This window comes from Ranitomeya variabilis, chromosome 5 (genome assembly GCF_051348905.1).
Source record: "Ranitomeya variabilis isolate aRanVar5 chromosome 5, aRanVar5.hap1, whole genome shotgun sequence".
In the NCBI taxonomy this organism is placed as follows: Eukaryota; Metazoa; Chordata; class Amphibia; order Anura; family Dendrobatidae; genus Ranitomeya; species Ranitomeya variabilis.
The window spans coordinates 63,007,436-63,033,439 of record NC_135236.1 but is presented as its reverse complement, the minus strand read 5'-3'; the positions used below and the strand labels follow the sequence as shown (position 1 = coordinate 63,033,439).

Genomic DNA, 26,004 nt, shown 5'->3' with positions numbered 1-26,004 from the left:
TGTGGTCATGGATGATACTTCGGCTAGTTCTGTCCATGGACTCCCTCTGGTGGCTGTGAGTGGAACTGCTGGTTCTGAGGTTGCTTCCTCAGCTGCCCTCGTTTGCGGCTGGGTTGGCTTCTCTATTTAACTCCACTCAGATCGTTACTCCATGCCAGCTGTCAATGTATTAGCACTGGTTCAGATGTCTCTTGGATCTTTCTGATGACCTGTCTACTCCAGCAGAAGCTAAGTCCCTGCTAGTTCATTTGTTGTTCATATTGTACTGAATATATTTCTTAGTACTTGCTAAGTTCTAGTCCAGCTTGCTAACATGATATTGCCTTGCTAGCTAAAAGCTCTGGGTTGCAGAGTGGCACCTCCGCACCGTGAGTCGGTGCGGGGGTCTTTTTGCACACTCTGCGTGGCTTTTTGTAGTTTTTTGTGCTGACCGCATAGATCCCTTTCCTATTCTCAGTCTATCTAGTAAGTCTGGCCTCCTTTGCTGAAACCTGTTTCATCCCTGTGTTTGTGACTTTCCTCTTAACTCACAGTTAATATATGTGGGGGGCTGCCTTTACCTTTGGGGAATTTTCTCTGAGGCAAGGTAAGGCTTATTTTCCTATCTTTAGGGGTAGTTAGCTCTTAGGCTGTGAAGAGGCGTCTAGGGAGAGTTAGGTATGCTCCACAGCTATTTCTAGTGTGTGTGTTATAGGATTAGGATTTGTGGTCAGCAGAGTTCCCACTTCCCAGAGCTCATCCTGTCTTCTAGTTTAACTATCAGGTCATTACAGGTGCACCTAACCACCAGGTCCATAACAGTACAGCTGGCCCACAAAGTGTTAATGCATCTCAATAGAGGGATAAGAGAAGTTCTGAGACCATTTTTTTTTCTCTGCAGTGTGTTTTGTCTTTCTTTTCCCCTTAACCTCTGGGTGGTTCAGGACTCAGGTGTAGATATGGACATTCAAGGTCTGTCCTCTTGTGTTGATCACCTCACTGCAAGGGTACAAAGCATTCAAGATTATGTAGTTCAGAATCCTATGTTAGAGCCTAGAATTCCAATTCCTGATTTGTTTTTTGGAGATAGATCTAAATTTCTGAATTTCACAAATAATTGTAAACTGTTTCTTGCTTTGAAACCCCGCTCCTCTGGTGACCCCATTCAGCAAGTAAAAATCATTATTTCTTTGTTACGTGGCGACCCACAAGACTGGGCATTCTCCCTTGCGCCAGGAGATCCTGCATTGCTTAACCCCTTTCTGTCATTAGACGTACTATTCCGTCCATGTGGGGTGGGCCCTACTTCCCAAGGACGGAATAGTACGTCATACGCGATCAGCCGCGCTCACGGGGGGAGCGCGGCCGATCGCGGCCGGGTGTCAGCTGCATATCGCAGCTGACATCCGGCACTATGTGCCAGGAGCGGTCACGGACCGCCCCCGGCACATTAACCCCCGGCACACCGCGATCAAACATGATCGCGGTGTGCCAGCGGTATAGGGAAGCATCGCGCAGGGAGAGGGCTCCCTGCGGGCTTCCCTGAGCCCCCCGCAGCAACGCGATGTGATCGCGTTGCTGCGAGGGTCTTACCTCCCTCCCTGCCTGCTCCAGACCCGGATCCAAGATGGCCGCGGATCCGGGTCCTGCAGGGAGGGAGGTGGCTTCACAGAAGCCTGCTCAGAGCAGGCACTGTGAAGCAGCCTGCACTTCTCGCAGATCGGTGATCTGTCAGAGTGCTATGCAAACTGACAGATCACCGATCTGTATTGTCCCCCCCTGGGGCAAAGTAAAAAAGTAAAAAAAAAATTTTCCAAATGTGTAAAAAAAAAAAAAAAAAAAAAAAAATATTCCAAAATAATGGAAAAAAAAAAAAAATATTATTCCCATAAATACATTTCTTTATCTAAATAAAATAAATAAAACAATAAAAGTACACATATTTAATATCGCCGCGTCCGTAACGACCCAACCTATAAAACTGGCCCACTAGTTAACCCCTTCAGTAAACACCGTAAGAAAAAAAAAAAAAAAACGAGGCAAAAAACAACGCTTTATTATCATACCGCCGAACAAAAAGTGGAATAACACGCGATCAAAAAGACTGATATAAATAACCATGGTACTGCTGAAAACGTCATCTTGTCCCGCAAAAAACGAGCCGCCATACAGCATCATCAGCAAAAAAATAAAAAAGTTATAGTCCTGAGAATAAAGCGATACCAAAATAATTATTTTTTCTATAAAATAGTTTTTATCGTATAAAAGCGCCAAAACATAAAAAAAATGATATAAATGAGATATCGCTGTAATCGTACTGACCCGACGAATAAAACTGCTTTATCAATTTTACCAAACGTGGAACGGTATAAACGCCTCCCCAAAAAGAAATTCATGAATAGCTGGTTTTTGATCACTCTGCCTCACAAAAATCGGAATAAAAAGCGATCAAAAAATGTCACGTGTCCGAAAATGTTACCAATAAAACCGTCAACTCGTCCCGCAAAAAACAAGATCTCACATGACTCTGTGGACTCAAATATGGAAAAATTACAGCTCTCAAAATGTGGTAACAAAAAAAATATTTTTTGCAATGAAAAGCGTCTTTCAGTGTGTGACGTCTCTCAATCATAAAAATCCGCTAAAAAACCCGCTATAAAAGTAAATCAAACCCCCCTTCATCACCCCCTTAGTTAGGGAAAAATAAAAAAATTAAAAAATGTATTTATTTCCATTTTCCCATTAGGGTTAGGGTTAGGGCTAGAGTTAGGACTAGAGTTAGGGCTAGGGTTATTGCTAGGGTTAGGGCTAGGGTTGGGGCAAGGGTTGGGGCTACAGTTAGGGTTGGGGCTAAAGATAGGGTTAGGGTTTGGATTACATTTACGGTTGGGAATAGGGTTGGGTGTGTCTGGGTTAGAGGAGTGGTTAGGGTTACTGTTGGGATTAGGGTAAGGGGTGTGTTTGGATTAGGGTTTCAGTTATAATTGGGGGGTTTCCACTGTTCGGGCACATCAGGGGCTTTCCAAACGGGATATGGCATCCGATCTGAATTCCAGCCAATTCTGCATTGAAAAAGGAAAACAGTGCTCCTTCCCTTCCGAGCTCTCCCGTGTGCCCAAACAGGGGTTTACCCCAACATATGGGGTATCAGCGTACTCAGGACAAATTGGACATCATCTTTTGGGGTCCAATTTCTCCTGCTACCCTTGGGAAAATACAAAACTGGGGGCCAAAAAATAAGTTTTGTGGGAAAAAAAAGATTTTTTATTTTCACGGCTCTGCGTTGTAAACTGTAGTGAAACACTTGGGGGTTCAAAGTTCTCACAACACATCTAGATAAGTTCCTTGGGGGGTCTAATTTCCGATATGGGGTCACTTGTGGGGGGTTTGTACTGTTTGCGTACATCAGGGGCTCTGCAAATGCAACGTGACGCCTGCAGACCAATCCATTTAAGTCTGCATTCCAAATGGCGCTTCTTCCCTTCCGAGCTCTGTCATGCGCCCAAACAGTGGTTCCCCCCCACATATGGGGTATCAGCATACTCAGGACAAATTAGACAACAACTTTTTGGGTCCAATTTATCCTGATACCCTTGTGAAAATACAAAACTGGGGGCTAAAAAATCATTTTTGTGAAAAAAAAAAAAAGAATTTATTTTCACGGCTCTGCGTTATAAACTGTAGTGAAACACTTGGGGGTTCAAAGTTCTCACAACACATCTAGATAAGTTCCTTGGGGGGTCTAGTTTCCAATATGGGGTCACTTGTGGGGGGTTTGTACTGTTTGGGTACATCAGGGGCTCTGCAAATGCAACGTGACGCCTGCAGACCAATCCATTTAAGTCTGCATTCCAAATGGCGCTCCTTCCCTTCCGAGCTCTGTCATGCGCCCAAACAGTGGTTCCCCCCCACATATCGGGTATCAGCATACTCAGGAAAAATTGGACAACAAATTTTGGGGTCCAATTTATCCTGTTACCCTTGTGAAAATACAAAACTGGGGGCTAAAAAATCATTTTTGTGAAAAAAAAAAAGAATTTATTTTCACGGCTCTGCGTTATAAACTGTAGTGAAACACTTGGGGGTTCAAAGTTCTCACAACACATCTAGATAAGTTCCTTGGGGGGTCTAGTTTCCAATATGGGGTCACTTGTGGGGGGTTTGTACTGTTTGGGTACATCAGGGGCTCTGCAAATGGAACGTGACGCCTGCAGACCAATCCATTTAAGTCTGCATTCCAAATGGCGCTCCTTCCCTTCCGAGCTCTGTCATGCGCCCAAACAGTGGTTCCCCCCCACATATCGGGTATCAGCATACTCAGGACAAATTGGACAACAAATTTTGGGGTCCAATTTATCCTGTTACCCTTGTGAAAATACAAAACTGGGGGCTAAAAAATCATTTTTGTGAAAAAAAAAAAAGAATTTATTTTCACGGCTCTGCGTTATAAACTGTAGTGAAACACTTGGGGGTTCAAAGCTCTCAAAACACATCTAGATAAGTTCCTTAGGGGGTCTACTTTCCAAAATGGTGTCACTTGTGGGGGGGTTTAATGTTTAGGCACATCAGTGGCTCTCCAAACGCGACATGGCATCCCATCTTAATTCCAGTCAATTTTGCATTGAAAAGTAAAATAGCGCTCCTTCCCTTCCGAGCTCTGCTATGCGCCCAAACAGTGGTTTACCCCCACATATGGGGTATCGTCGTACTCAGGACAAATTGCACAACAACTTTTGTGCTCTAATTTCTTCTCTTACCCTTGGGGAAATAAAAAAATGGGGGCGAAAAGATCATTTTTGTGAAAAAATATGATTTTTTATTTTTACGGCTCTGCATTATAAACTTCTGTGAAGCACTTGTTGGGTCAAAGTGCTCACCACACATCTAGATAAGTTCCTTAGGGGGTCTACTTTCCAAAATGGTGTCACTTGTGGGGGGTTTCAATGTTTAGGCACATCAGGAGCTCTCCAAACGCAACATGACGTCCCATCTCAATTCCAGTCAATTTTGCATTGAAAAGTCAAATGGCGCTCCTTCCCTTCCGAGCTCTGCCCTGCGCCCAAACAATGGTTTACACCCACATATGGGGTATCAGCGTACTCAGGACAAATTGCACAACAATTTTTGGGGTCCAATTTTCTTCTCTTACCCTTGGGAAAATAAAAAATTGGGGGCGAAAAGATCATTTTTGTGAAAAAATATGATTTTTTATTTTTACGGCTCTGCATTATAAACTTCTGTGAAGCACTTGTTGGGTCAAAGTGCTCACCACACATCTAGATAAGTTCCTTAGGGGGTCTACTTTCCAAAATGGTGTCACTTGTGGGGGGTTTCAATGTTTAGGCACATCAGGGGCTCTCCAAATGCAACATGGCGTCCCATCTCAATTCCAGTCAATTTTGCATTGAAAAGTCAAATGGCGCTCCTTTCCTTCCGAGTTCTGCCATGCGCCCAAACAGTGGATTACCCCCACATATGGGGTATCAGCATACTCAGGACAAATTGTACAACAAATTTTGGGGTCTATTTTCTCCTGTTACCCTTGGTAAAATAAAACAAATTGGATCTGAAATAAATTTTGTGTGAAAAAAAGTTAAATGTTCATTTTTATTTAAACATTCCAAAAATTCCTGTGAAACACCTGAAGGGTTAATAAACTTCTTGAAAGTGGTTTTGAGTACCTTGAGGGGTGCAGTTTTTAGAATGGTGTCACACTTGGGTATTTTCTATCATATAGACCCCTCAAAATGACTTCAAATGAGATGTGGTCCCTAAAAAAAAATGGTGTTGTAAAAATGAGAAATTGCTGGTCAACTTTTAACCCTTATAACTCCGTCACAAAAAAAAATTTTGGTTCCAAAATTGTGCTGATGTAAAGTAGACATGTGGGAAATGTTACTTATTAAGTATTTTGCGTGACATATGTCTGTGATTTAAGGGCATAAAAATTAAAAGTTGGAAAATTGCGAAATTTTCAAAATTTTCGCCAAATATTCGTTTTTTTCACAAATAAACGCAACTTATATCGAAGAAATTTTACCACTATCATGAAGTACAATATGTCACGAGAAAACAATGTCAGAATCGCCAAGATCCGTTGAAGCGTTCCAGAGTTATAACCTCATAAAGGGACAGTGGTCAGAATTGTAAAAATTGGCCCGGTCATTAACGTGCAAACCACCCTTGGGGGTGAAGGGGTTAATGTAGATGCGTTTTTTCTGGAGCTTGGATTGCTTTATGACGCACCTAACTATGTGGATCAGGCAGAGAAAATCTTGCTAGCTTTGTGTCAAGGTCAGGATGAAGCGGAGGTATATTGCCAGAAGTTTAGAAAGTGGTCTGTGCTTACTCAATGGAATGAGTGTGCCCTTGCAGCAATTTTCAGAAAAGGTCTTTCTGAAGCCCTTAAGCGTCAAAAATGCTGAACACCAGCTCCCTGTGACTTTTCATAGCTCAAACCATTCCCAACTACCTCTTTTTACACCAAAAGTGTTAAGAGACTCAACAACCCATGTGTACTATCTGTCATTTGGGTTCACAATTCCTTAACTATCAGAATTGTTTTAGAACTGAAAGGGAAAGTTCTAAGTTGGGGACAAGATCTCTTAAGAAAAGAGGAATATGCTGCCCCGTGGGAGGATCGAACTCACGACCTTCAGATTATGAGACTGACGCACTACCTACTGCGCTAACGAGGAAAGACACACATGCTAATCTGCAGACATTTCTTGTGCAAGGCACGAAACTTATTTTTTTCATATTGTCAATGAGTTTGAAGGTATCTATTCCCATATGGTCTAGCGGTTAGGATTCCTGGTTTTCACTTAGGCGGCCCGGGTTCGACTCCCGGTATGGGAATGCACTTTTTTCTGTACTACTGCCAACATTCAAAGACCGAAATGTGTTTTGCAGATAAAAGTATTTCAGATAGAATTTGCACAATGCAGTCAAAAATGCTAAACACCAGGGTATTTGTCATTCATTCTGACCTTTTGCACAAGATTTAATTTTGTTTCATAGCTTAACTCATTCTCAACTACACCTTTTTACTCCAAAGTGTTAAGGGACTCAACAATCCATGTGTTCTGTCTGTCGTTAGGGCTCCTACTTCCTTTCCAATCGGAAACGTTTCAGAAATTAATGGGAAAGTTCTGAGTTGGTAACAAAATCTCTTGAGAAAAGGAGGGAGTATTACCACGTGTGAGGAATAAAATCATATTCTTCAGATTACCAACTGATATGCTAATTATGGTGTTCATGTGGCAAGTTTTAGCTTTAGTGATGTAAAAGTTATTCAATCAAAGCATAAAACTTCTTTTTTTTTTTTTTTTTTTTTAAACTGTTTTGTTGGATAGTGTAAAGCTTTACCCATGTGGAAAAGGACCTAGTATCCCTGGTTTACTGGTTCAATTCCTGCTATGGGAGTGACCCTCCTTTGGTACATGTACGCACATTCCAAAGCTGCCACGTACCTTGTAGATGGAATCAGTTTAGGTTTGAGCTGCTCTATGCAGCAAAAATGTCAACCACCAGAGTTTTTGGATATTTATTTGCACCACATACCATTGGAGGTCAAATCTCAAACCATTCTTATTTCTCTTATTTAACTCCTAGGTTTTAAGGGACTCAGCAACCCTTTTTTCCCTGTCTGTCATTAGAGCTCTCCTCCTTGCTGCAATCGGTTATGTTTTGGTACTGAATGGGAAAAATCGGTGGCTCTCTAGCCACGATGGAGACAGAATTGATTGAAAAAACAAGGGGCCAGTGCCTCTTCTGACCATCAAACGTTCAACCTTCAGCTTATGAGACTGATTTGCTTCCTACTGTGTTAACGAGGCAAGTTGCGAAAACTGAACTGCAGAAGTTTCTTGTGCCAAGTAGTAAACTTCTTTTTTTTAGATTGTCACTGATTCTGATATGCATCATTTCCCATATGGTCTAGCGGTTAGGATTCCTGGTTCTCACCCAGGCGGCCTGGGTTCGACTCCCGGTATGGGAAAGTACCCTTTTCTGTACTACCGCCAACTTTCAAAGACTGACACGTTGTTTTCGGACCAAAGTATTTCAGGTACAATTTGGATTTAAGCGTCAAAAATGCTGAACACCAGCTCCCTGTGACTTTTCATAGCTCAAACCATTCCCAACTACCTCTTTTTACACCAAAAGTGTTAAGAGACTCAACAACCCATGTGTACTATCTGTCATTTGGGTTCACAATTCCTTAACTATCAGAATTGTTTTAGAACTGAAAGGGAAAGTTCTAAGTTGGGGACAAGATCTCTTAAGAAAAGAGGAATATGCTGCCCCGTGTGAGGATCGAACTCACGACCTTCAGATTATGAGACTGACGCGCTACCTACTGCGCTAACGAGGCAAGACACACATGCTAATCTGCAGACATTTCTTCTGCAAGGCACGAAACTTATTTTTTTCATATTGTCAATGAGTTTGAAGGTATCTATTCCCATATGGTCTAGCGGTTAGGATTCCTGGTTTTCACCCAGGCAGCCCGGGTTCGAATCCCGGTATGGGAATGCACTTTTTTCTGTACTACTGCCAACATTCAAAGACCGAAATGTGTTTTGCAGATAAAAGTATTTCAGATAGAATTTGCACAATGCAGTCAAAAATGCTAAACACCAGGGTATTTGTCATTCATTCTGACCTTTTGCACAAGATTTAATTTTGTTTCATAGCTTAACTCATTCTCAACTACACCTTTTTACTCCAAAGTGTTAAGGGACTCAACAATCCATGTGTTCTGTCTGTCGTTAGGGCTCCTACTTCCTTTCCAATCGGAAACGTTTCAGAAATTAATGGGAAAGTTCTGAGTTGGTAACAAAATCTCTTGAGAAAAGGAGGGAGTATTACCACGTGTGAGGAATAAAATCATATTCTTCAGATTACCAACTGATATGCTAATTATGGTGTTCATGTGGCAAGTTTTAGCTTTAGTGATGTAAAAGTTATTCAATCAAAGCATAAAACTTCTTTTTTTTTTTTTTTTTTTTTTTAAACTGTTTTGTTGGATAGTGTAAAGCTTTACCCATGTGGAAAAGGACCTAGTATCCCTGGTTTACTGGTTCAATTCCTGCTATGGGAGTGACCCTCCTTTGGTACATGTACGCACATTCGAAAGCTGCCACGTACCTTGTAGATGGAATCAGTTTAGGTTTGAGCTGCTCTATGCAGCAAAAATGTCAACCACCAGAGTTTTTGGATATTTATTTGCACCACATACCATTGGAGGTCAAATCTCAAACCATTCTTATTTCTCTTATTTAACTCCTAGGTTTTAAGGGACTCAGCAACCCTTTTTTCCCTGTCTGTCATTAGAGCTCTCCTCCTTGCTGCAATCGGTTATGTTTTGGTACTGAATGGGAAAAATCGGTGGCTCTCTAGCCACGATGGAGACAGAATTGATTGAAAAAACAAGGGGCCAGTGCCTCTTCTGACCATCAAACGTTCAACCTTCAGCTTATGAGACTGATTTGCTTCCTACTGTGTTAACGAGGCAAGTTGCGAAAACTGAACTGCAGAAGTTTCTTGTGCCAAGTAGTAAACTTCTTTTTTTTAGATTGTCACTGATTCTGATATGCATCATTTCCCATATGGTCTAGCGGTTAGGATTCCTGGTTCTCACCCAGGTGGCCCGGGTTTGACTCCCGGTATGGGAAAGTACCCTTTTCTGTACTACCGCCAACTTTCAAAGACCGACACGTTGTTTTCGGACCAAAGTATTTCAGGTACAATTTGGATTTAAGCGTCAAAAATGCTGAACACCAGCTCCCTGTGACTTTTCATAGCTCAAACCATTCCCAACTACCTCTTTTTACACCAGAAGTGTTAAGAGACTCAACAACCCATGTGTACTATCTGTCATTTGGGTTCACAATTCCTTAACTATCAGAATTGTTTTAGAACTGAAAGGGAAAGTTCTAAGTTGGGGACAAGATCTCTTAAGAAAAGAGGAATATGCTGCCCCGTGGGAGGATCGAACTCACGACCTTCAGATTATGAGACTGACGCACTACCTACTGCGCTAACGAGGAAAGACACACATGCTAATCTGCAGACATTTCTTGTGCAAGGCACGAAACTTATTTTTTTCATATTGTCAATGAGTTTGAAGGTATCTATTCCCATATGGTCTAGCGGTTAGGATTCCTGGTTTTCACTTAGGCGGCCCGGGTTCGACTCCCGGTATGGGAATGCACTTTTTTCTGTACTACTGCCAACATTCAAAGACCGAAATGTGTTTTGCAGATAAAAGTATTTCAGATAGAATTTGCACAATGCAGTCAAAAATGCTAAACACCAGGGTATTTGTCATTCATTCTGACCTTTTGCACAAGATTTAATTTTGTTTCATAGCTTAACTCATTCTCAACTACACCTTTTTACTCCAAAGTGTTAAGGGACTCAACAATCCATGTGTTCTGTCTGTCGTTAGGGCTCCTACTTCCTTTCCAATCGGAAACGTTTCAGAAATTAATGGGAAAGTTCTGAGTTGGTAACAAAATCTCTTGAGAAAAGGAGGGAGTATTACCACGTGTGAGGAATAAAATCATATTCTTCAGATTACCAACTGATATGCTAATTATGGTGTTCATGTGGCAAGTTTTAGCTTTAGTGATGTAAAAGTTATTCAATCAAAGCATAAAACTTCTTTTTTTTTTTTTTTTTTTTTAAACTGTTTTGTTGGATAGTGTAAAGCTTTACCCATGTGGAAAAGGACCTAGTATCCCTGGTTTACTGGTTCAATTCCTGATATGGGAGTGACCCTCCTTTGGTACATGTACGCACATTCCAAAGCTGCCACGTACCTTGTAGATGGAATCAGTTTAGGTTTGAGCTGCTCTATGCAGCAAAAATGTCAACCACCAGAGTTTTTGGATATTTATTTGCACCACATACCATTGGAGGTCAAATCTCAAACCATTCTTATTTCTCTTATTTAACTCCTAGGTTTTAAGGGACTCAGCAACCCTTTTTTCCCTGTCTGTCATTAGAGCTCTCCTCCTTGCTGCAATCGGTTATGTTTTGGTACTGAATGGGAAAAATCGGTGGCTCTCTAGCCACGATGGAGACAGAATTGATTGAAAAAACAAGGGGCCAGTGCCTCTTCTGACCATCAAACGTTCAACCTTCAGCTTATGAGACTGATTTGCTTCCTACTGTGTTAACGAGGCAAGTTGCGAAAACTGAACTGCAGAAGTTTCTTGTGCCAAGTAGTAAACTTCTTTTTTTTAGATTGTCACTGATTCTGATATGCATCATTTCCCATATGGTCTAGCGGTTAGGATTCCTGGTTCTCACCCAGGCGGCCTGGGTTCGACTCCCGGTATGGGAAAGTACCCTTTTCTGTACTACCGCCAACTTTCAAAGACTGACACGTTGTTTTCGGACCAAAGTATTTCAGGTACAATTTGGATTTAAGCGTCAAAAATGCTGAACACCAGCTCCCTGTGACTTTTCATAGCTCAAACCATTCCCAACTACCTCTTTTTACACCAAAAGTGTTAAGAGACTCAACAACCCATGTGTACTATCTGTCATTTGGGTTCACAATTCCTTAACTATCAGAATTGTTTTAGAACTGAAAGGGAAAGTTCTAAGTTGGGGACAAGATCTCTTAAGAAAAGAGGAATATGCTGCCCCGTGTGAGGATCGAACTCACGACCTTCAGATTATGAGACTGACGCGCTACCTACTGCGCTAACGAGGCAAGACACACATGCTAATCTGCAGACATTTCTTCTGCAAGGCACGAAACTTATTTTTTTCATATTGTCAATGAGTTTGAAGGTATCTATTCCCATATGGTCTAGCGGTTAGGATTCCTGGTTTTCACCCAGGCAGCCCGGGTTCGAATCCCGGTATGGGAATGCACTTTTTTCTGTACTACTGCCAACATTCAAAGACCGAAATGTGTTTTGCAGATAAAAGTATTTCAGATAGAATTTGCACAATGCAGTCAAAAATGCTAAACACCAGGGTATTTGTCATTCATTCTGACCTTTTGCACAAGATTTAATTTTGTTTCATAGCTTAACTCATTCTCAACTACACCTTTTTACTCCAAAGTGTTAAGGGACTCAACAATCCATGTGTTCTGTCTGTCGTTAGGGCTCCTACTTCCTTTCCAATCGGAAACGTTTCAGAAATTAATGGGAAAGTTCTGAGTTGGTAACAAAATCTCTTGAGAAAAGGAGGGAGTATTACCACGTGTGAGGAATAAAATCATATTCTTCAGATTACCAACTGATATGCTAATTATGGTGTTCATGTGGCAAGTTTTAGCTTTAGTGATGTAAAAGTTATTCAATCAAAGCATAAAACTTCTTTTTTTTTTTTTTTTTTTTTTTAAACTGTTTTGTTGGATAGTGTAAAGCTTTACCCATGTGGAAAAGGACCTAGTATCCCTGGTTTACTGGTTCAATTCCTGCTATGGGAGTGACCCTCCTTTGGTACATGTACGCACATTCGAAAGCTGCCACGTACCTTGTAGATGGAATCAGTTTAGGTTTGAGCTGCTCTATGCAGCAAAAATGTCAACCACCAGAGTTTTTGGATATTTATTTGCACCACATACCATTGGAGGTCAAATCTCAAACCATTCTTATTTCTCTTATTTAACTCCTAGGTTTTAAGGGACTCAGCAACCCTTTTTTCCCTGTCTGTCATTAGAGCTCTCCTCCTTGCTGCAATCGGTTATGTTTTGGTACTGAATGGGAAAAATCGGTGGCTCTCTAGCCACGATGGAGACAGAATTGATTGAAAAAACAAGGGGCCAGTGCCTCTTCTGACCATCAAACGTTCAACCTTCAGCTTATGAGACTGATTTGCTTCCTACTGTGTTAACGAGGCAAGTTGCGAAAACTGAACTGCAGAAGTTTCTTGTGCCAAGTAGTAAACTTCTTTTTTTTAGATTGTCACTGATTCTGATATGCATCATTTCCCATATGGTCTAGCGGTTAGGATTCCTGGTTCTCACCCAGGCAGCCCGGGTTCGACTCCCGGTATGGGAAAGTACCCTTTCTGTACTACCGCCAACTTTCAAAGACCGACATGTTGTTTTCGGAGCAAAGTATTTCAGGTACAATTTGGATTTAAGCGTCAACAATGCTGAACACCAGCTCCCTGTGACTTTTCATAGCTCAAACCATTCCCAACTACCTCTTTTTACACCAAAAGTGTTAAGAGACTCAACAACCCATGTGTACTATCTGTCATTTGGGTTCACAATTCCTTAACTATCAGAATTGTTTTAGAACTGAAAGGGAAAGTTCTAAGTTGGGGACAAGATCTCTTAAGAAAAGAGGAATATGCTGCCCCGTGTGAGGATCGAACTCACGACCTTCAGATTATGAGACTGACGCGCTACCTACTGCGCTAACGAGGCAAGACACACATGCTAATCTGCAGACATTTCTTCTGCAAGGCACGAAACTTATTTTTTTCATATTGTCAATGAGTTTGAAGGTATCTATTCCCATATGGTCTAGCGGTTAGGATTCCTGGTTTTCACCCAGGCAGCACGGGTTCGACTCCCGGTATGGGAATGCACTTTTTTCTGTACTACTGCCAACATTCAAAGACCGAAATGTGTTTTGCAGATAAAAGTATTTCAGATAGAATTTGCACAATGCAGTCAAAAATGCTAAACACCAGGGTATTTGTCATTCATTCTGACCTTTTGCACAAGATTTAATTTTGTTTCATAGCTTAACTCATTCTCAACTACACCTTTTTACTCCAAAGTGTTAAGGGACTCAACAATCCATGTGTTCTGTCTGTCGTTAGGGCTCCTACTTCCTTTCCAATCGGAAACGTTTCAGAAATTAATGGGAAAGTTCTGAGTTGGTAACAAAATCTCTTGAGAAAAGGAGGGAGTATTACCACGTGTGAGGAATAAAATCATATTCTTCAGATTACCAACTGATATGCTAATTATGGTGTTCATGTGGCAAGTTTTAGCTTTAGTGATGTAAAAGTTATTCAATCAAAGCATAAAACTTCTTTTTTTTTTTTTTTTTTTTTTAAACTGTTTTGTTGGATAGTGTAAAGCTTTACCCATGTGGAAAATGACCTAGTATCCCTGGTTTACTGGTTCAATTCCTGCTATGGGAGTGACCCTCCTTTGGTACATGTACGCACATTCGAAAGCTGCCACGTACCTTGTAGATGAAATCAGTTTAGGTTTGAGCTGCTCTATGCAGCAAAAATGTCAACCACCAGAGTTTTTGGATATTTATTTGCACCACATACCATTGGAGGTCAAATCTCAAACCATTCTTATTTCTCTTATTTAACTCCTAGGTTTTAAGGGACTCAGCAACCCTTTTTTCCCTGTCTGTCATTAGAGCTCTCCTCCTTGCTGCAATCGGTTATGTTTTGGTACTGAATGGGAAAAATCGGTGGCTCTCTAGCCACGATGGAGACAGAATTGATTGAAAAAACAAGGGGCCAGTGCCTCTTCTGACCATCAAACGTTCAACCTTCAGCTTATGAGACTGATTTGCTTCCTACTGTGTTAACGAGGCAAGTTGCGAAAACTGAACTGCAGAAGTTTCTTGTGCCAAGTAGTAAACTTCTTTTTTTTAGATTGTCACTGATTCTGATATGCATCATTTCCCATATGGTCTAGCGGTTAGGATTCCTGGTTCTCACCCAGGCGGCCCGGGTTCGACTCCCGGTATGGGAAAGTACCCTTTTCTGTACTACCGCCAACTTTCAAAGACTGACACGTTGTTTTCGGACCAAAGTATTTCAGGTACAATTTGGATTTAAGCGTCAAAAATGCTGAACACCAGCTCCCTGTGACTTTTCATAGCTCAAACCATTCCCAACTACCTCTTTTTACACCAAAAGTGTTAAGAGACTCAACAACCCATGTGTACTATCTGTCATTTGGGTTCACAATTCCTTAACTATCAGAATTGTTTTAGAACTGAAAGGGAAAGTTCTAAGTTGGGGACAAGATCTCTTAAGAAAAGAGGAATATGCTGCCCCGTGTGAGGATCGAACTCACGACCTTCAGATTATGAGACTGACGCGCTACCTACTGCGCTAACAAGGCAAGACACACATGCTAATCTGCAGACATTTCTTGAGCAAGGCACGAAACTTATTTTTTTCATATTGTCAATGAGTTTGAAGGTATCTATTCCCATATGGTCTAGCGGTTAGGATTCCTGGTTTTCACCCAGGCAGCCCGGGTTCGACTCCCGGTATGGGAATGCACTTTTTTCTGTACTACTGCCAACATTCAAAGACCGAAATGTGTTTTGCAGATAAAAGTATTTCAGAAAGAATTTGCACAATGCAGTCAAAAATGCTAAACACCAGGGTATTTGTCATTCATTCTGACCTTTTGCACAAGATTTAATTTTGTTTCATAGCTTAACTCATTCTCAACTACACCTTTTTACTCCAAAGTGTTAAGGGACTCAACAATCCATGTGTTCTGTCTGTCGTTAGGGCTCCTACTTCCTTTCCAATCGGAAACGTTTCAGAAATTAATGGGAAAGTTCTGAGTTGGTAACAAAATCTCTTGAGAAAAGGAGGGAGTATTACCACGTGTGAGGAATAAAATCATATTCTTCAGATTACCAACTGATATGCTAATTATGGTGTTCATGTGGCAAGTTTTAGCTTTAGTGATGTAAAAGTTATTCAATCAAAGCATAAAACTTCTTTTTTTTTTTTTTTAAACTGTTTTGTTGGATAGTGTAAAGCTTTACCCATGTGGAAAAGGACCTAGTATCCCTGGTTTACTGGTTCAATTCCTGCTATGGGAGTGACCCTCCTTTGGTACATGTACACACATTCGAAAGCTGCCACGTACCTTGTAGATGGAATCAGTTTAGGTTTGAGCTGCTCTATGCAGCAAAAATGTCAACCACCAGAGTTTTTGGATATTTATTTGCACCACATACCATTGGAGGTCAAATCTCAAACCATTCTTATTTCTCTTATTTAACTCCAAGGTTTTAAGGGACTCAGCAACCCTTTTTTCCCTGTCTGTCATTAGAGCTCTCCTCCTGGCTGCAATCGGTTATGTTTTGGTACTGAATGGGAAAAATCGGTGGCTCTCTAGCCACGATGGAGACAGAATTGATTGAAAAAACAAGGGGCCAGTGCCTCTTCTGACCATCAAACGTTCAACCTTCAGCTTATGAGACTGATTTGCTTCCTACTGTGTTAACGAGGCAAGTTGCGAAAACTGAACTGCAGAAGTTTCTTGTGCCAAGTAGTAAACTTCTTTTTTTTAGATTGTCACTGATTCTGATATGCATCATTTCCCATATGGTCTAGCGGTTAGGATTCCTGGTTCTCACCCAGGTGGCCCGGGTTTGACTCCCGGTATGGGAAAGTACCCTTTTCTGTACTACCGCCAAATTTCAAAGACTGACACGTTGTTTTCGGACCAAAGTATTTCAGGTACAATTTGGATTTAAGCGTCAAAAATGCTGAACACCAGCTCCCTGTGACTTTTCATAGCTCAAACCATTCCCAACTACCTCTTTTTACACCAAAAGTGTTAAGAGACTCAACAACCCATGTGTACTATCTGTCATTTGGGTTCACAATTCCTTAACTATCAGAATTGTTTTAGAACTGAAAGGGAAAGTTCTAAGTTGGGGACAAGATCTCTTAAGAAAAGAGGAATATGCTGCCCCGTGTGAGGATCAAACTCACGACCTTCAGATTATGAGACTGACGCGCTACTTACTGCGCTAACGAGGCAAGACACACATGCTAATCTGCAGACATTTCTTCTGCAAGGCACGAAACTTATTTTTTTCATATTGTCAATGAGTTTGAAGGTATCTATTCCCATATGGTCTAGCGGTTAGGATTCCTGGTTTTCACCCAGGCAGCCCGGGTTCGACTCCCGGTATGGGAATGCACTTTTTTCTGTACTACTGCCAACATTCAAAGACCGAAATGTGTTTTGCAGATAAAAGTATTTCAGATAGAATTTGCACAATGCAGTCAAAAATGCTAAACACCAGGGTATTTGTCATTCATTCTGACCTTTTGCACAAGATTTAATTTTGTTTCATAGCTTAACTCATTCTCAACTACACCTTTTTACTCCAAAGTGTTAAGGGACTCAACAATCCATGTGTTCTGTCTGTCGTTAGGGCTCCTACTTCCTTTCCAATCGGAAACGTTTCAGAAATTAATGGGAAAGTTCTGAGTTGGTAACAAAATCTCTTGAGAAAAGGAGGGAGTATTACCACGTGTGAGGAATAAAATCATATTCTTCAGATTACCAACTGATATGCTAATTATGGTGTTCATGTGGCAAGTTTTAGCTTTAGTGATGTAAAAGTTATTCAATCAAAGCATAAAACTTCTTTTTTTTTTTTTTTTTTTTTTAAACTGTTTTGTTGGATAGTGTAAAGCTTTACCCATGTGGAAAATGACCTAGTATCCCTGGTTTACTGGTTCAATTCCTGCTATGGGAGTGACCCTCCTTTGGTACATGTACGCACATTCGAAAGCTGCCACGTACCTTGTAGATGAAATCAGTTTAGGTTTGAGCTGCTCTATGCAGCAAAAATGTCAACCACCAGAGTTTTTGGATATTTATTTGCACCACATACCATTGGAGGTCAAATCTCAAACCATTCTTATTTCTCTTATTTAACTCCTAGGTTTTAAGGGACTCAGCAACCCTTTTTTCCCTGTCTGTCATTAGAGCTCTCCTCCTTGCTGCAATCGGTTATGTTTTGGTACTGAATGGGAAAAATCGGTGGCTCTCTAGCCACGATGGAGACAGAATTGATTGAAAAAACAAGGGGCCAGTGCCTCTTCTGACCATCAAACGTTCAACCTTCAGCTTATGAGACTGATTTGCTTCCTACTGTGTTAACGAGGCAAGTTGCGAAAACTGAACTGCAGAAGTTTCTTGTGCCAAGTAGTAAACTTCTTTTTTTTAGATTGTCACTGATTCTGATATGCATCATTTCCCATATGGTCTAGCGGTTAGGATTCCTGGTTCTCACCCAGGCGGCCCGGGTTCGACTCCCGGTATGGGAAAGTACCCTTTTCTGTACTACCGCCAACTTTCAAAGACTGACACGTTGTTTTCGGACCAAAGTATTTCAGGTACAATTTGGATTTAAGCGTCAAAAATGCTGAACACCAGCTCCCTGTGACTTTTCATAGCTCAAACCATTCCCAACTACCTCTTTTTACACCAAAAGTGTTAAGAGACTCAACAACCCATGTGTACTATCTGTCATTTGGGTTCACAATTCCTTAACTATCAGAATTGTTTTAGAACTGAAAGGGAAAGTTCTAAGTTGGGGACAAGATCTCTTAAGAAAAGAGGAATATGCTGCCCCGTGTGAGGATCGAACTCACGACCTTCAGATTATGAGACTGACGCGCTACCTACTGCGCTAACGAGGCAAGACACACATGCTAATCTGCAGACATTTCTTCTGCAAGGCACGAAACTTATTTTTTTCATATTGTCAATGAGTTTGAAGGTATCTATTCCCATATGGTCTAGCGGTTAGGATTCCTGGTTTTCACCCAGGCAGCCCGGGTTCGACTCCCGGTATGGGAATGCACTTTTTTCTGTACTACTGCCAACATTCAAAGACCAAAATGTGTTTTGCAGATAAAAGTATTTCAGATAGAATTTGCACAATGCAGTCAAAAATGCTAAACACCAGGGTATTTGTCATTCATTCTGACCTTTTGCACAAGATTTAATTTTGTTTCATAGCTTAACTCATTCTCAACTACACCTTTTTACTCCAAAGTGTTAAGGGACTCAACAATCCATGTGTTCTGTCTGTCGTTAGGGCTCCTACTTCCATTCCAATCGGAAACGTTTCAGAAATTAATGGGAAAGTTCTGAGTTGGTAACAAAATCTCTTGAGAAAAGGAGGGAGTATTACCACGTGTGAGGAATAAAATCATATTCTTCAGATTACCAACTGATATGCTAATTATGGTGTTCATGTGGCAAGTTTTAGCTTTAGTGATGTAAAAGTTATTCAATCAAAGCATAAAACTTCTTTTTTTTTTTTTTTAAACTGTTTTGTTGGATAGTGTAAAGCTTTACCCATGTGGAAAAGGACTTAGTATCCCTGGTTTACTGGTTCAATTCCTGCTATGGGAGTGACCCTCCTTTGGTACATGTACACACATTCGAAAGCTGCCACGTACCTTGTAGATGGAATCAGTTTAGGTTTGAGCTGCTCTATGCAGCAAAAATGTCAACCACCAGAGTTTTTGGATATTTATTTGCACCACATACCATTGGAGGTCAAATCTCAAACCATTCTTATTTCTCTTATTTAACTCCAAGGTTTTAAGGGACTCAGCAACCCTTTTTTCCCTGTCTGTCATTAGAGCTCTCCTCCTGGCTGCAATCGGTTATGTTTTGGTACTGAATGGGAAAAATCGGTGGCTCTCTAGCCACGATGGAGACAGAATTGATTGAAAAAACAAGGGGCCAGTGCCTCTTCTGACCATCAAACGTTCAACCTTCAGCTTATGAGACTGATTTGCTTCCTACTGTGTTAACGAGGCAAGTTGCGAAAACTGAACTGCAGAAGTTTCTTGTGCCAAGTAGTAAACTTCTTTTTTTTAGATTGTCACTGATTCTGATATGCATCATTTCCCATATGGTCTAGCGGTTAGGATTCCTGGTTCTCACCCAGGTGGCCCGGGTTCGACTCCCGGTATGGGAAAGTACCCTTTTCTGTACTACCGCCAAATTTCAAAGACTGACACGTTGTTTTCGGACCAAAGTATTTCAGGTACAATTTGGATTTAAGCGTCAAAAATGCTGAACACCAGCTCCCTGTGACTTTTCATAGCTCAAACCATTCCCAACTACCTCTTTTTACACCAAAAGTGTTAAGAGACTCAACAACCCATGTGTACTATCTGTCATTTGGGTTCACAATTCCTTAACTATCAGAATTGTTTTAGAACTGAAAGGGAAAGTTCTAAGTTGGGGACAAGATCTCTTAAGAAAAGAGGAATATGCTGCCCCGTGTGAGGATCAAACTCACGACCTTCAGATTATGAGACTGACGCGCTACTTACTGCGCTAACGAGGCAAGACACACATGCTAATCTGCAGACATTTCTTCTGCAAGGCACGAAACTTATTTTTTTCATATTGTCAATGAGTTTGAAGGTATCTATTCCCATATGGTCTAGCGGTTAGGATTCCTGGTTTTCACCCAGGCAGCCCGGGTTCGACTCCCGGTATGGGAATGCACTTTTTTCTGTACTACTGCCAACATTCAAAGACCGAAATGTGTTTTGCAGATAAAAGTATTTCAGATAGAATTTGCACAATGCAGTCAAAAATGCTAAACACCAGGGTATTTGTCATTCATTCTGACCTTTTGCACAAGATTTAATTTTGTTTCATAGCTTAACTCATTCTCAACTACACCTTTTTACTCCAAAGTGTTAAGGGACTCAACAATCCATGTGTTCTGTCTGTCGTTAGGGCTCCTACTTCCTTTCCAATCGGAAACGTTTCAGAAATTAATGGGAAAGTTCTGAGTTGGTAACAAAATCTCTTGAGAAAAGGAGGGAGTATTACCACGTGTGAGGAATAAAATCATATTCTTCAGATTACCAACTGATATGCTAATTATGGTGTTCATGTGGCAAGTTTTAGCTTTAGTGATGTAAAAGTTATTCAATCAAAGCATAAAACTTCTTTTTTTTTTTTTTTTTTTTTTAAACTGTTTTGTTGGATAGTGTAAAGCTTTACCCATGTGGAAAATGACCTAGTATCCCTGGTTTACTGGTTCAATTCCTGCTATGGGAGTGACCCTCCTTTGGTACATGTACGCACATTCGAAAGCTGCCACGTACCTTGTAGATGAAATCAGTTTAGGTTTGAGCTGCTCTATGCAGCAAAAATGTCAACCACCAGAGTTTTTGGATATTTATTTGCACCACATACCATTGGAGGTCAAATCTCAAACCATTCTTATTTCTCTTATTTAACTCCTAGGTTTTAAGGGACTCAGCAACCCTTTTTTCCCTGTCTGTCATTAGAGCTCTCCTCCTTGCTGCAATCGGTTATGTTTTGGTACTGAATGGGAAAAATCGGTGGCTCTCTAGCCACGATGGAGACAGAATTGATTGAAAAAACAAGGGGCCAGTGCCTCTTCTGACCATCAAACGTTCAACCTTCAGCTTATGAGACTGATTTGCTTCCTACTGTGTTAACGAGGCAAGTTGCGAAAACTGAACTGCAGAAGTTTCTTGTGCCAAGTAGTAAACTTCTTTTTTTTAGATTGTCACTGATTCTGATATGCATCATTTCCCATATGGTCTAGCGGTTAGGATTCCTGGTTCTCACCCAGGTGGCCCGGGTTTGACTCCTGGTATGGGAAAGTACCCTTTTCTGTACTACCGCCAACTTTCAAAGACCGACACGTTGTTTTCGGACCAAAGTATTTCAGGTACAATTTGGATTTAAGCGTCAAAAATGCTGAACACCAGCTCCCTGTGACTTTTCATAGCTCAAACCATTCCCAACTACCTCTTTTTACACCAAAAGTGTTAAGAGACTCAACAACCCATGTGTACTATCTGTCATTTGGGTTCACAATTCCTTAACTATCAGAATTGTTTTAGAACTGAAAGGGAAAGTTCTAAGTTGGGGACAAGATCTCTTAAGAAAAGAGGAATATGCTGCCCCGTGTGAGGATCGAACTCACGACCTTCAGATTATGAGACTGACGCGCTACCTACTGCGCTAACAAGGCAAGACACACATGCTAATCTGCAGACATTTCTTGAGCAAGGCACGAAACTTATTTTTTTCATATTGTCAATGAGTTTGAAGGTATCTATTCCCATATGGTCTAGCGGTTAGGATTCCTGGTTTTCACCCAGGCAGCCCGGGTTCGACTCCCGGTATGGGAATGCACTTTTTTCTGTACTACTGCCAACATTCAAAGACCGAAATGTGTTTTGCAGATAAAAGTATTTCAGATAGAATTTGCACAATGCAGTCAAAAATGCTAAACACCAGGGTATTTGTCATTCATTCTGACCTTTTGCACAAGATTTAATTTTGTTTCATAGCTTAACTCATTCTCAACTACACCTTTTTACTCCAAAGTGTTAAGGGACTCAACAATCCATGTGTTCTGTCTGTCGTTAGGGCTCCTACTTCCTTTCCAATCGGAAACGTTTCAGAAATTAATGGGAAAGTTCTGAGTTGGTAACAAAATCTCTTGAGAAAAGGAGGGAGTATTACCACGTGTGAGGAATAAAATCATATTCTTCAGATTACCAACTGATATGCTAATTATGGTGTTCATGTGGCAAGTTTTAGCTTTAGTGATGTAAAAGTTATTCAATCAAAGCATAAAACTTCTTTTTTTTTTTAAACTGTTTTGTTGGATAGTGTAAAGCTTTACCCATGTGGAAAAGGACCTAGTATCCCTGGTTTACTGGTTCAATTCCTGCTATGGGAGTGACCCTCCTTTGGTACATGTACGCACATTCGAAAGCTGCCACGTACCTTGTAGATGGAATCAGTTTAGGTTTGAGCTGCTCTATGCAGCAAAAATTTCAACCACCAGAGTTTTTGGATATTTATTTGCACCACATACCATTGGAGGTCAAATCTCAAACCATTCTTATTTCTCTTATTTAACTCCTAGGTTTTAAGGGACTCAGCAACCCTTTTTTCCCTGTCTGTCATTAGAGCTCTCCTCCTTGCTGCAATCGGTTATGTTTTGGTACTGAATGGGAAAAATCGGTGGCTCTCTAGCCACGATGGAGACAGAATTGATTGAAAAAACAAGGGGCCAGTGCCTCTTCTGACCATCAAACGTTCAACCTTCAGCTTATGAGACTGATTTGCTTCCTACTGTGTTAACGAGGCAAGTTGCGAAAACTGAACTGCAGAAGTTTCTTGTGCCAAGTAGTAAACTTCTTTTTTTTAGATTGTCACTGATTCTGATATGCATCATTTCCCATATGGTCTAGCGGTTAGGATTCCTGGTTCTCACCCAGGTGGCCCGGGTTTGACTCCCGGTATGGGAAAGTACCCTTTTCTGTACTACCGCCAACTTTCAAAGACCGACACGTTGTTTTCGGACCAAAGTATTTCAGGTACAATTTGGATTTAAGCGTCAAAAATGCTGAACACCAGCTCCCTGTGACTTTTCATAGCTCAAACCATTCCCAACTACCTCTTTTTACACCAAAAGTGTTAAGAGACTCAACAACCCATGTGTACTATCTGTCATTTGGGTTCACAATTCCTTAACTATCAGAATTGTTTTAGAACTGAAAGGGAAAGTTCTAAGTTGGGGACAAGATCTCTTAAGAAAAGAGGAATATGCTGCCCCGTGTGAGGATCGAAATCACGACCTTCAGATTATGAGACTGACGCGCTACCTACTGCGCTAACGAGGCAAGACACACATGCTAATCTGCAGACATTTCTTGTGCAAGGCACGAAACTTATTTTTTTCATATTGTCAATGAGTTTGAAGGTATCTATTCCCATATGGTCTAGCGGTTAGGATTCCTGGTTTTCACCCAGGCAGCCCGGGTTCGACTCCCGGTATGGGAATGCACTTTTTTCTGTACTACTGCCAACATTCAAAGACCGAAATGTGTTTTGCAGATAAAAGTATTTCAGATAGAATTTGCACAATGCAGTCAAAAATGCTAAACACCAGGGTATTTGTCATTCATTCTGACCTTTTGCACAAGATTTAATTTTGTTTCATAGCTTAACTCATTCTCAACTACACCTTTTTACTCCAAAGTGTTAAGGGACTCAACAATCCATGTGTTCTGTCTGTCGTTAGGGCTCCTACTTCCTTTCCAATCGGAAACGTTTCAGAAATTAATGGGAAAGTTCTGAGTTGGTAACAAAATCTCTTGAGAAAAGGAGGGAGTATTACCACGTGTGAGGAATAAAATCATATTCTTCAGATTACCAACTGATATGCTAATTATGGTGTTCATGTGGCAAGTTTTAGCTTTAGTGATGTAAAAGTTATTCAATCAAAGCATAAAACTTCTTTTTTTTTTTAAACTGTTTTGTTGGATAGTGTAAAGCTTTACCCATGTGGAAAAGGACCTAGTATCCCTGGTTTACTGGTTCAATTCCTGCTATGGGAGTGACCCTCCTTTGGTACATGTACGCACATTCGAAAGCTGCCACGTACCTTGTAGATGGAATCAGTTTAGGTTTGAGCTGCTCTATGCAGCAAAAATGTCAACCACCAGAGTTTTTGGATATTTATTTGCACCACATACCATTGGAGGTCAAATCTCAAACCATTCTTATTTCTCTTATTTAACTCCTAGGTTTTAAGGGACTCAGCAACCCTTTTTTCCCTGTCTGTCATTAGAGCTCTCCTCCTTGCTGCAATCGGTTATGTTTTGGTACTGAATGGGAAAAATCGGTGGCTCTCTAGCCACGATGGAGACAGAATTGATTGAAAAAACAAGGGGCCAGTGCCTCTTCTGACCATCAAACGTTCAACCTTCAGCTTATGAGACTGATTTGCTTCCTACTGTGTTAACGAGGCAAGTTGCGAAAACTGAACTGCAGAAGTTTCTTGTGCCAAGTAGTAAACTTCTTTTTTTTAGATTGTCACTGATTCTGATATGCATCATTTCCCATATGGTCTAGCGGTTAGGATTCCTGGTTCTCACCCAGGTGGCCCGGGTTTGACTCCCGGTATGGGAAAGTACCCTTTTCTGTACTACCGCCAACTTTCAAAGACCGACACGTTGTTTTCGGACCAAAGTATTTCAGGTACAATTTGGATTTAAGCGTCAAAAATGCTGAACACCAGCTCCCTGTGACTTTTCATAGCTCAAACCATTCCCAACTACCTCTTTTTACACCAAAAGTGTTAAGAGACTCAACAACCCATGTGTACTATCTGTCATTTGGGTTCACAATTCCTTAACTATCAGAATTGTTTTAGAACTGAAAGGGAAAGTTCTAAGTTGGGGACAAGATCTCTTAAGAAAAGAGGAATATGCTGCCCCGTGTGAGGATCGAACTCACGACCTTCAGATTATGAGACTGACGCGCTACCTACTGCGCTAACGAGGCAAGACACACATGCTAATCTGCAGACATTTCTTCTGCAAGGCACGAAACTTATTTTTTTCATATTGTCAATGAGTTTGAAGGTATCTATTCCCATATGGTCTAGCGGTTAGGATTCCTGGTTTTCACCCAGGCAGCACGGGTTCGACTCCCGGTATGGGAATGCACTTTTTTTCTGTACTACTGCCAACATTCATAGACCGAAATGTGTTTTGCAGATAAAAGTATTTCAGATAGAATTTGCACAATGCAGTCAAAAATGCTAAACACCAGGGTATTTGTCATTCATTCTGACCTTTTGCACAAGATTTAATTTTGTTTCATAGCTCAACTCATTCTCAACTACACCTTTTTACTCCAAAGTGTTAAGGGACTCAACAATCCATGTGTTCTGTCTGTCGTTAGGGCTCCTACTTCCTTTCCAATCGGAAACGTTTCAGAAATTAATGGGAAAGTTCTGAGTTGGTAACAAAATCTCTTGAGAAAAGGAGGGAGTATTACCACGTGTGAGGAATAAAATCATATTCTTCAGATTACCAACTGATATGCTAATTATGGTGTTCATGTGGCAAGTTTTAGCTTTAGTGATGTAAAAGTTATTCAATCAAAGCATAAAACTTCTTTTTTTTTTTAAACTGTTTTGTTGGATAGTGTAAAGCTTTACCCATGTGGAAAAGGACCTAGTATCCCTGGTTTACTGGTTCAATTCCTGCTATGGGAGTGACCCTCCTTTGGTACATGTACGCACATTCGAAAGCTGCCACGTACCTTGTAGATGGAATCAGTTTAGGTTTGAGCTGCTCTATGCAGCAAAAATGTCAACCACCAGAGTTTTTGGATATTTATTTGCACCACATACCATTGGAGGTCAAATCTCAAACCATTCTTATTTCTCTTATTTAACTCCTAGGTTTTAAGGG

General features: G+C 40.9%; 33 non-coding genes across 33 annotated transcripts; 23 read left to right on the top strand and 10 right to left on the bottom strand.

Moving 5' to 3' along the window:
• The first annotated feature begins 6,765 nt into the window (after positions 1-6,765).
• TRNAE-UUC (transfer RNA glutamic acid (anticodon UUC)) lies at positions 6,766-6,837 on the top strand. The gene has a single exon. It is a non-coding gene; the product is annotated as a tRNA-Glu (tRNA).
• Positions 6,838-7,906: 1,069 nt separating this feature from the next.
• Positions 7,907-7,978, top strand: TRNAE-CUC (transfer RNA glutamic acid (anticodon CUC)). Its single transcript has one exon. It is a non-coding gene; the product is annotated as a tRNA-Glu (tRNA).
• Positions 7,979-8,280: 302 nt separating this feature from the next.
• Positions 8,281-8,353, bottom strand: TRNAM-CAU (transfer RNA methionine (anticodon CAU)). Its single transcript has one exon. It is a non-coding gene; the product is annotated as a tRNA-Met (tRNA).
• Positions 8,354-8,441: 88 nt separating this feature from the next.
• TRNAE-UUC (transfer RNA glutamic acid (anticodon UUC)) lies at positions 8,442-8,513 on the top strand. Its single transcript has one exon. It is a non-coding gene; the product is annotated as a tRNA-Glu (tRNA).
• A 1,071-nt stretch (positions 8,514-9,584) lies between these two features.
• On the top strand, positions 9,585-9,656 carry TRNAE-CUC (transfer RNA glutamic acid (anticodon CUC)). The gene has a single exon. It is a non-coding gene; the product is annotated as a tRNA-Glu (tRNA).
• Positions 9,657-10,119: 463 nt separating this feature from the next.
• On the top strand, positions 10,120-10,191 carry TRNAE-UUC (transfer RNA glutamic acid (anticodon UUC)). Its single transcript has one exon. It is a non-coding gene; the product is annotated as a tRNA-Glu (tRNA).
• Positions 10,192-11,260: 1,069 nt separating this feature from the next.
• Positions 11,261-11,332, top strand: TRNAE-CUC (transfer RNA glutamic acid (anticodon CUC)). The gene has a single exon. It is a non-coding gene; the product is annotated as a tRNA-Glu (tRNA).
• A 302-nt stretch (positions 11,333-11,634) lies between these two features.
• TRNAM-CAU (transfer RNA methionine (anticodon CAU)) lies at positions 11,635-11,707 on the bottom strand. The gene has a single exon. It is a non-coding gene; the product is annotated as a tRNA-Met (tRNA).
• Positions 11,708-11,795: 88 nt separating this feature from the next.
• TRNAE-UUC (transfer RNA glutamic acid (anticodon UUC)) lies at positions 11,796-11,867 on the top strand. The gene has a single exon. It is a non-coding gene; the product is annotated as a tRNA-Glu (tRNA).
• A 1,071-nt stretch (positions 11,868-12,938) lies between these two features.
• Positions 12,939-13,010, top strand: TRNAE-CUC (transfer RNA glutamic acid (anticodon CUC)). The gene has a single exon. It is a non-coding gene; the product is annotated as a tRNA-Glu (tRNA).
• Positions 13,011-13,311: 301 nt separating this feature from the next.
• TRNAM-CAU (transfer RNA methionine (anticodon CAU)) lies at positions 13,312-13,384 on the bottom strand. The gene has a single exon. It is a non-coding gene; the product is annotated as a tRNA-Met (tRNA).
• Positions 13,385-13,472: 88 nt separating this feature from the next.
• TRNAE-UUC (transfer RNA glutamic acid (anticodon UUC)) lies at positions 13,473-13,544 on the top strand. Its single transcript has one exon. It is a non-coding gene; the product is annotated as a tRNA-Glu (tRNA).
• Positions 13,545-14,614: 1,070 nt separating this feature from the next.
• Positions 14,615-14,686, top strand: TRNAE-CUC (transfer RNA glutamic acid (anticodon CUC)). The gene has a single exon. It is a non-coding gene; the product is annotated as a tRNA-Glu (tRNA).
• A 302-nt stretch (positions 14,687-14,988) lies between these two features.
• TRNAM-CAU (transfer RNA methionine (anticodon CAU)) lies at positions 14,989-15,061 on the bottom strand. Its single transcript has one exon. It is a non-coding gene; the product is annotated as a tRNA-Met (tRNA).
• Positions 15,062-15,149: 88 nt separating this feature from the next.
• Positions 15,150-15,221, top strand: TRNAE-UUC (transfer RNA glutamic acid (anticodon UUC)). Its single transcript has one exon. It is a non-coding gene; the product is annotated as a tRNA-Glu (tRNA).
• A 1,063-nt stretch (positions 15,222-16,284) lies between these two features.
• TRNAE-CUC (transfer RNA glutamic acid (anticodon CUC)) lies at positions 16,285-16,356 on the top strand. The gene has a single exon. It is a non-coding gene; the product is annotated as a tRNA-Glu (tRNA).
• A 302-nt stretch (positions 16,357-16,658) lies between these two features.
• On the bottom strand, positions 16,659-16,731 carry TRNAM-CAU (transfer RNA methionine (anticodon CAU)). Its single transcript has one exon. It is a non-coding gene; the product is annotated as a tRNA-Met (tRNA).
• Positions 16,732-16,819: 88 nt separating this feature from the next.
• Positions 16,820-16,891, top strand: TRNAE-UUC (transfer RNA glutamic acid (anticodon UUC)). The gene has a single exon. It is a non-coding gene; the product is annotated as a tRNA-Glu (tRNA).
• Positions 16,892-17,961: 1,070 nt separating this feature from the next.
• TRNAE-CUC (transfer RNA glutamic acid (anticodon CUC)) lies at positions 17,962-18,033 on the top strand. The gene has a single exon. It is a non-coding gene; the product is annotated as a tRNA-Glu (tRNA).
• Positions 18,034-18,335: 302 nt separating this feature from the next.
• TRNAM-CAU (transfer RNA methionine (anticodon CAU)) lies at positions 18,336-18,408 on the bottom strand. The gene has a single exon. It is a non-coding gene; the product is annotated as a tRNA-Met (tRNA).
• An 88-nt stretch (positions 18,409-18,496) lies between these two features.
• Positions 18,497-18,568, top strand: TRNAE-UUC (transfer RNA glutamic acid (anticodon UUC)). Its single transcript has one exon. It is a non-coding gene; the product is annotated as a tRNA-Glu (tRNA).
• A 1,063-nt stretch (positions 18,569-19,631) lies between these two features.
• TRNAE-CUC (transfer RNA glutamic acid (anticodon CUC)) lies at positions 19,632-19,703 on the top strand. The gene has a single exon. It is a non-coding gene; the product is annotated as a tRNA-Glu (tRNA).
• Positions 19,704-20,005: 302 nt separating this feature from the next.
• TRNAM-CAU (transfer RNA methionine (anticodon CAU)) lies at positions 20,006-20,078 on the bottom strand. The gene has a single exon. It is a non-coding gene; the product is annotated as a tRNA-Met (tRNA).
• An 88-nt stretch (positions 20,079-20,166) lies between these two features.
• TRNAE-UUC (transfer RNA glutamic acid (anticodon UUC)) lies at positions 20,167-20,238 on the top strand. Its single transcript has one exon. It is a non-coding gene; the product is annotated as a tRNA-Glu (tRNA).
• A 1,070-nt stretch (positions 20,239-21,308) lies between these two features.
• Positions 21,309-21,380, top strand: TRNAE-CUC (transfer RNA glutamic acid (anticodon CUC)). Its single transcript has one exon. It is a non-coding gene; the product is annotated as a tRNA-Glu (tRNA).
• Positions 21,381-21,682: 302 nt separating this feature from the next.
• TRNAM-CAU (transfer RNA methionine (anticodon CAU)) lies at positions 21,683-21,755 on the bottom strand. The gene has a single exon. It is a non-coding gene; the product is annotated as a tRNA-Met (tRNA).
• Positions 21,756-21,843: 88 nt separating this feature from the next.
• On the top strand, positions 21,844-21,915 carry TRNAE-UUC (transfer RNA glutamic acid (anticodon UUC)). Its single transcript has one exon. It is a non-coding gene; the product is annotated as a tRNA-Glu (tRNA).
• A 1,059-nt stretch (positions 21,916-22,974) lies between these two features.
• On the top strand, positions 22,975-23,046 carry TRNAE-CUC (transfer RNA glutamic acid (anticodon CUC)). The gene has a single exon. It is a non-coding gene; the product is annotated as a tRNA-Glu (tRNA).
• A 302-nt stretch (positions 23,047-23,348) lies between these two features.
• TRNAM-CAU (transfer RNA methionine (anticodon CAU)) lies at positions 23,349-23,421 on the bottom strand. Its single transcript has one exon. It is a non-coding gene; the product is annotated as a tRNA-Met (tRNA).
• An 88-nt stretch (positions 23,422-23,509) lies between these two features.
• Positions 23,510-23,581, top strand: TRNAE-UUC (transfer RNA glutamic acid (anticodon UUC)). The gene has a single exon. It is a non-coding gene; the product is annotated as a tRNA-Glu (tRNA).
• Positions 23,582-24,640: 1,059 nt separating this feature from the next.
• On the top strand, positions 24,641-24,712 carry TRNAE-CUC (transfer RNA glutamic acid (anticodon CUC)). Its single transcript has one exon. It is a non-coding gene; the product is annotated as a tRNA-Glu (tRNA).
• Positions 24,713-25,014: 302 nt separating this feature from the next.
• On the bottom strand, positions 25,015-25,087 carry TRNAM-CAU (transfer RNA methionine (anticodon CAU)). Its single transcript has one exon. It is a non-coding gene; the product is annotated as a tRNA-Met (tRNA).
• An 88-nt stretch (positions 25,088-25,175) lies between these two features.
• Positions 25,176-25,247, top strand: TRNAE-UUC (transfer RNA glutamic acid (anticodon UUC)). The gene has a single exon. It is a non-coding gene; the product is annotated as a tRNA-Glu (tRNA).
• The last annotated feature ends 757 nt before the right edge of the window (positions 25,248-26,004 follow it).